The sequence below is a fragment of the Meleagris gallopavo genome, chromosome 6 (genome assembly GCF_000146605.3).
Source record: "Meleagris gallopavo isolate NT-WF06-2002-E0010 breed Aviagen turkey brand Nicholas breeding stock chromosome 6, Turkey_5.1, whole genome shotgun sequence".
NCBI classification, from domain to species: Eukaryota; Metazoa; Chordata; class Aves; order Galliformes; family Phasianidae; genus Meleagris; species Meleagris gallopavo.
This window is the reverse complement of record NC_015016.2, coordinates 27,666,109-27,672,756: the sequence shown is the minus strand read 5'-3', so window position 1 is coordinate 27,672,756 and position 6,648 is coordinate 27,666,109. Positions and strand designations below refer to the sequence as shown.

At 35.6% G+C, this 6,648-nt stretch overlaps 1 long non-coding RNA gene across 1 annotated transcript in view; it reads left to right on the top strand.

Moving 5' to 3' along the window:
* LOC116216746 overlaps positions 1-6,393 on the top strand; it is a 14,026-nt gene extending 7,633 nt beyond the window's left edge. Inside the window, exons 3-4 of the long non-coding RNA XR_004160124.1 lie at positions 1,196-1,373; positions 1,489-6,393. This is a non-coding gene — a long non-coding RNA (uncharacterized LOC116216746). The remainder of the gene's footprint in view (positions 1-1,195; positions 1,374-1,488) is intronic.
* The last annotated feature ends 255 nt before the right edge of the window (positions 6,394-6,648 follow it).

The window sequence follows — 6,648 nt, the reverse complement described above, 5'->3', positions numbered from 1 at the left end:
TTTGCTAATTAATCTCCACCTCATCAGTGGAGGAGATTGCACTTTTGTCTTCTTATATTGTTCATCACCTCCATTGTTTTCTAGAAGCTCATCTCTTCATACCGTTCATATTTAAAGAAGTGTTTCTAGGACAACCTATAACAGTTTAGAATGAAGCTTTCACATGATGAGAAACAAAGCAATTAAAAACTTTACATGAAAAACTTCTGTTACTTCTATTACTATTTTGTTTGTGTTAATTACAGTAAGAGCAGGAATAATGAAAACACTGCTGATGATTTTTTTCATCTTTCCAGTAGTCACCTCTTTGTCCATCCTGCAACTGGACTATGTTAAAATGTTCTATGAAAGCTGAAGTGTACTTTACATCTCTGTGTCAGAGAAAGCTCTGATGGACATAGCACTATAAGTAATAAATACCTACAACTAGAACTGATAGAGTGTATCATTTTAGCATACTATACTACATTTCCCAAGAGCACAAACACCAAAACTGCTGTGATATCAAACACAGAAATGAGGCTTCCCAAAGTCATGTATAAAAATGATAGTTCAAAAGCAAAGGGAAATGCAGCTCCTGAGATTCACTATGAGTATGACCAATGGATGTTATGACAGAGCCACAGAAAGTATAGCTCAGTCAAACACAGGGGAAATTATTCAAGTAAATATTATACAACAATATATATCCAGAGATATCAATGGGAATGACTGTGGATTACTGATCAGTAGTCAAATTGAAAGACAAAAAACGACAGATTTAACAAATTATTGGAAAGCAAAATACTTAAGTCAAAGACTGAGAAATGTTTTCCCAATGTCAGACAATATAAGCATGTGAAGTAAAAGTGAAAAAAATGTATTGAAACAAATTCTGAAAGGGAACAGGACAAGGAGTTGAAAGCAAGTCACATGATTTTTAAAATTAATTTTTTAATAGAAGTTGATCATAAGTAACCTACTTTAAAGATCATAACTAGCTTACCTTAAAGATCTTCATCTTTAAAGGTAAAAAAAAATACAAAAGAAGTTTTTATTTTATCCTTATCATACAAGTTTATACAGCAGTCTTTCAGGATTCATAACAAAAAATACTCTCCGTCTTCATCATGCCCAGTGACAAAGGAAATGTGGAGCCTGATCTTTGCCTGTTGTGCAATTAACTGCATCACATGTCCTTTCCTTATACCACCAGATCTGCAGCGGTTTATATCAATACTTGTGATGTGGAGCAAAACGTAAGTACTATGTGTACTTCATCAATCACCAGCTTAAGGCCTTCTCCATATCACAGTTGACTTCACTGGTGTAGGACGAAACTCATACTGAAAGAAACAGGACATGGCTAGAGACTGGAGAACACTAATTTCATGGTATGTTTTGGTACTGTGGCACCACAAACAGCTGTTGAGTTAGAAATGTGTTGCACATAAAATAATGCTAAGAGAGCACATAGAAAGCTTTTTCTATTTCTGACTTCTTTTTTAGTGCATTTTGGATTGGATATCCTGAGTCAGGATAACCAGTTATGTTCAGGATGAATTACTTCAATTTGTGAAGAAACGTAAGAGTTCTGTTGTTTGAAGTCTGCATTATATATCATGAATTTATTTCCTGCATTATTTAGGAGTGTCTCGCACTCTGCAGTGAAGCATTATGTAATGTCATACTTGGCTTGAAGTACCAGACATTTTTGCCCTCCTTTTCTACTTTCACCTCTTATTTCTTGTGCTGTTTTCATCATACTATAACTGTTCAAATGCTCCCTTGTTTATTTTTCATTAATAACATTTCTTAGTGATTTGGAAAATACTGTTTGTTGGGTGTAATGATTAAGAAATTAGAAATTAAGATACATCATTGCTGCTATTGCACGAATTAATGCACGCCGACACACCACTCATCAAAGACATTATGTACAGTATCTTGATAAAAAGCAGAAGTCAGAATCAAAAAGCAGTGGAACAGAAGCAAAGATGCCTAGAAAGATAACTATAGTTACACAAATATTTATACTGAGTGCTTAGAATAATCTGAGATAGTTACCTCTTTGTTTTGTTTTGTTTAATACCTATGTTTTTGCACTTGCAATACCATTTGTCTCAGCACAGTTAGTCTACAAGTTTTGATTATGCCTGTGGGACAATTTTTCCCAAGTTTTCCTGTCCTTTGCAGGTTAAAAATTCTTTGGAGATTCAGCTCTGGAATAAATTTTGGTATATATATTTCCAAATCCCATTTTTCCTGATGGTTCTATGAGTATCAAAGATACACAAGTATATCAAAGGTATTTTTAAGAGTTATTTACAGATTGTGTCAAAAGAGAAGAGCAGTTTGGTTCTTCTCATGCCCAAGAACTTTACCTTCCTTTAGGACTTGGTTGTGAAAATATTATTTTTGTGGATATAAACTTATAGGCTTTAGCTTTAAATATTTGATTGTGAGCTGCTGAATTAAACCAAGAGATAGCTTTTATGTTCCTTTCTACTTTTGATTCTCCTTATGAGCCTCACCACTGAAATCTTACAAGCATGATGCAAACTGTGTAATTATCCCTATCCTCCTCCCCCAAAAAATGTGAGAAAGCATTACACCTCTCAAACGACAAACTCTGAACAGTTTTCTCAGTTCGTAAGTAAAAAACTCTTCTCACATTGCTCTAACTGCCAGCCCTGTAAACCCAACTTCTTATGAAAATTATTCTCTTCTCTATCATTTATCGTCTTCCCCAAAAGTAAAAAAAAAAAACATACAAAATCAAACCAAAACAAAAATCTTCAGCCAGTTCTGCTGTTTTTTTATATAATATTCTAAATTAATATAGTTAAAATAAGAATTTGTCATCCTTTAGAAAAAACTTGACAGAAAGCAAATTTTAAAAACAATTATATGTTTTTATTGTTATCAAAACAATTAGGAAATTTCCTGGGTGAGAAGGCCAAAAGATTGGCTTATGTTTCAGACATACCATCTCATCTACAAAGAAAAAGACAGCTGCAGGTGACATCACAGCTCCATCAATGAAAAAAGGAAAGTTCTTTATGAGAACAATAGGATACAGATTTTGCTCTATTTTTTGTTGTTGCTGCTGTTGTTGAAATGAAAGAAAGGTGTGGAAAACAGTCCCAAAACATTGGGTAATGTTGACACGTAAGTAACTACAAGTCTACATGCTTTCCAATGATCTGTTTCCCCATATATTTTGGGATCATGTGTTTTCCCAAAACATGCTTGTTTCTGATTAGCAACATATTTGCAATCCTTGCAAAATAAGGTGTTTACCATGAGCCTAAGGAATCTCCCTTAGAAGTGCTTTTGAGGTGCAGAACCTGAGCAGAGCCCCAAGGTTGCTGCAAGCTGCAACTTACCACATGACACACATCTTTAAACGCTACACCATAATTCTTCAACCAAATCCCAGTTGCAACAATATATATGTGCAAGAATAACAAATTTCTTATTAAAGAAAGGGGAAAAGATAGTCACTGCAATATCTTACACCATCTTTTGTGCAACACCACCAACACTGATAATGCAGAACTGCCAAGTTATACTGACTTTCAGAAACACTTCACAATGTCAATCTAAAGATCATCCTTTATTTTCAATATATATATATATATTAATGAGAGTGTGCACATCTGGAAGCTGTTATAAAGGTCTTGTAAACTACTGTCATCAGAATATCAGTTAAACAGGTGTGTGCTGATAGCTATGGATCATAATAGACTCATTAAACTTAATGACTATCAGCAGCACAGACTTTAGTGTTTAACATATCCCAGTCTTGAGCCTTGAGGTCTGTTAAGATTAGAGATATAACATCATTTATTTTGTCGTACATCCTAAAGAAGAATGCAGATATAATGAGATCTTCCATAGAAGGGACTGTATGGGTACCTAATAGGATCAGTCGGTGGGAGCCAAACTGTTACGGTCTCCTCATTTGACACCTCTCATCCGGGTCCCATCTGGTTCCTCCAGATGGTGATAGACTTAACCTATATGTTTGAATTCATCTATTCTCATCCCCATTGCATAAAGGAGCATCTTTGAGTAGACTGACATCTTCAGGCTAGGTGTATACTGAATGAATACTCCTACAGGGAGAAACACAAGTGGTTAGTTTCCCTTACAGTAGTGGCTAGCCCATTGGTCTTATAAAGATATTTGAAGATGGAAAAAGCATTCTGATAAAAAATTATTTCTACTAGCAGTGCTGGCAGATATTTTGTCTCAGAGTTTGACAACTGTAAATTGGAAAATATCCTAGAAGATGCAGGTGTATACTCGTGATCAGCCACAGGAGTGATCATACTATGACTGACCATTAGTAACACATACAGAAGAACCCTCAAAGAGGCATATGTGACACTCAGAGGTATATGACAACATATTTCAAGTCACAGTCACTTGTAGGATCATAACTATAATACTAATGTGCACTATTCAGGAAAGCTGAAGTCCTGCTAGAACAGATGTAGAAAAGGACAATAGGTTTGATGGATACAGAAGTTTTCTTACAATGAGAAATTAAAAGACCCTTCTTTGTTCAGTCCAGAAGAAAGAAGGCTAAACTGAGACATGATATCACTGCAGAAATGTTAAGGAGAAGAGCACTTGATAAGAATTTCTCAAAGGTAAGTGTAGGCTAGCTAAACAAGAGTTTCTCTCAAAGGGGAGAGTTTAAAAAGCAGTTTTTCAAAGAAGAATGGGACAAAACTTTTAAGTAACTTTGTGATAGTTTAGAACACCTGTAAGCAGAATATGACAGTGTGGCTGTCTACAGTCCTATGTTTCCATTTTTCTCCTATTAATCCTGGACTTTAAAAATCCTCAGGAAGAAAATCTGAAGAAGTTAATCTGAAGGTAAAGATGTTCCTGTATCTTCTATGTGTGCTAAAAATATAACAACAAAATAGCAAAGAATTACATTGGGGCAGGTCAAAAATACACCCCAATACTGGAAGTGAACTGTTACTTTGTGGTCATGGAGAAAAAGAAAAGGAATACCTGGAGTATCTATCAACATTTCAAGTTACTCCCATCTTTCGCATGTCCCTCCTTCTATTTCTGTCACTTTACTCTAAGTGAAATTGCTTTTAATTAAATAATAGTGTCTCTGTCCTGCATCTTTGGTGTGAAATGAAATAAAAGGAGGCTATAGTATTCCATAAAGGTTTTGACGGTTTCTGTTGTTTCTTTTCTTTTTAATTTCCAGTTCAAGTTTTCTGAATATTCTGCATATTGACACATATTATGAAGGATAATGGATGTGAAAGCTGCTTTGTATTTTACAAATATGGAATGTCACTTGTATTTTTTAATGAAAAATACTCCATGTTGCTCATCATCAACAACAGATCGATGATGATGGAATGACAGTTCCATGGATCAACTGCAGTGAATGAGCTCCCACTTAGCATAATGGATGAGCACCACCAGAGTGTGTATTGCAGGGGCCTCAGACTGCAGATCCACAAATCACTCAGCAGACATGAAAACTTTCTATTGGTCTTTGCAGTCCATAAAGAATTATCAGCAAGAGCTCTTTCTTAGTAACTGGATGTTGGGGATAAACACCACTGCACAGAGACAGGTCCCCAGCAGAAGAGAAACTTGTCTGGCTTCTTCAGGAGAAGCCTTCCTGGAGACATGCCAGCAAACTCCATCCCATATTCTCTGATCCCGTATAAACACTTGAGAACATGCTTAACTTTAAGCATATGAGTTGTCCTATAGACGTCAATAGTGTTACTAATGTGCCTGAAGTTAAATATGCATCAAGTGCTGTGCTGGAATAGGGCCAAGGGCTCAGAAACTTGCAGGATCAAGGTTTGGCTGAAGAACAGAGAGTAAGAAGGGAGACAAAAGATGAGAGATACTGAATTACTCTCATGCCCTCTTGCGTCAGTCCACAGTGGAAGCAAGCACTGGGATAAACCCCTATTACAGTAAAAGTTAAAGGAACACCTGTACAGAAAACTGAAACACTAAAAGATACTGTAAACACTCTTTTTTACAGCATACAGTGTCTTTAGATTGTTATATGGTATTACATTTTAAAGCAGACACACTGATGTCACTGCAGGAAAACATCACAAAAACACTGCAGCAAACAAGCTTCTCTTTCAACAGATGCCTGGTTGACTCACTCTCACAGCTGCACCAAAGTAGTGCAATGTGTTTCTGGAGAGCATTCTTGTTTGTGAAGTCTTTATTGGGATACTCTGACTGGAGGGGAGTGCAGCCGCTTTTCATTTCTTGTGGCAGTCAGAAAGTTTCATTGAATATTTCTGAGCTCTCAATATCTTCCAAAACACATGCTGAATTTCCTGGCTCTCTTCCTTAAAATCTGGTCTGGGTTTTTACCCCGTCCCTTCTCAAATTACTTTATATGCACATAAATTACAAAATTAAAGTTATTTAATTAAAAAAAAAAATAAAAATCTGATTTTTCAAAATTGATTTTAACTGTTTTTCCAAGCTTTTTGAAATCTATATGTAATTAATTGTATATCTAAGTGATTTGTGTTCTGACCTTACCACTGGATAAAACAAAAAGTTGTCCTTTAGCTAGTAGTAATGCAACACTGCCAACTAGAGGCATTCGGAATGATCAAATTCTTGTCTTCTGGACTACATCAA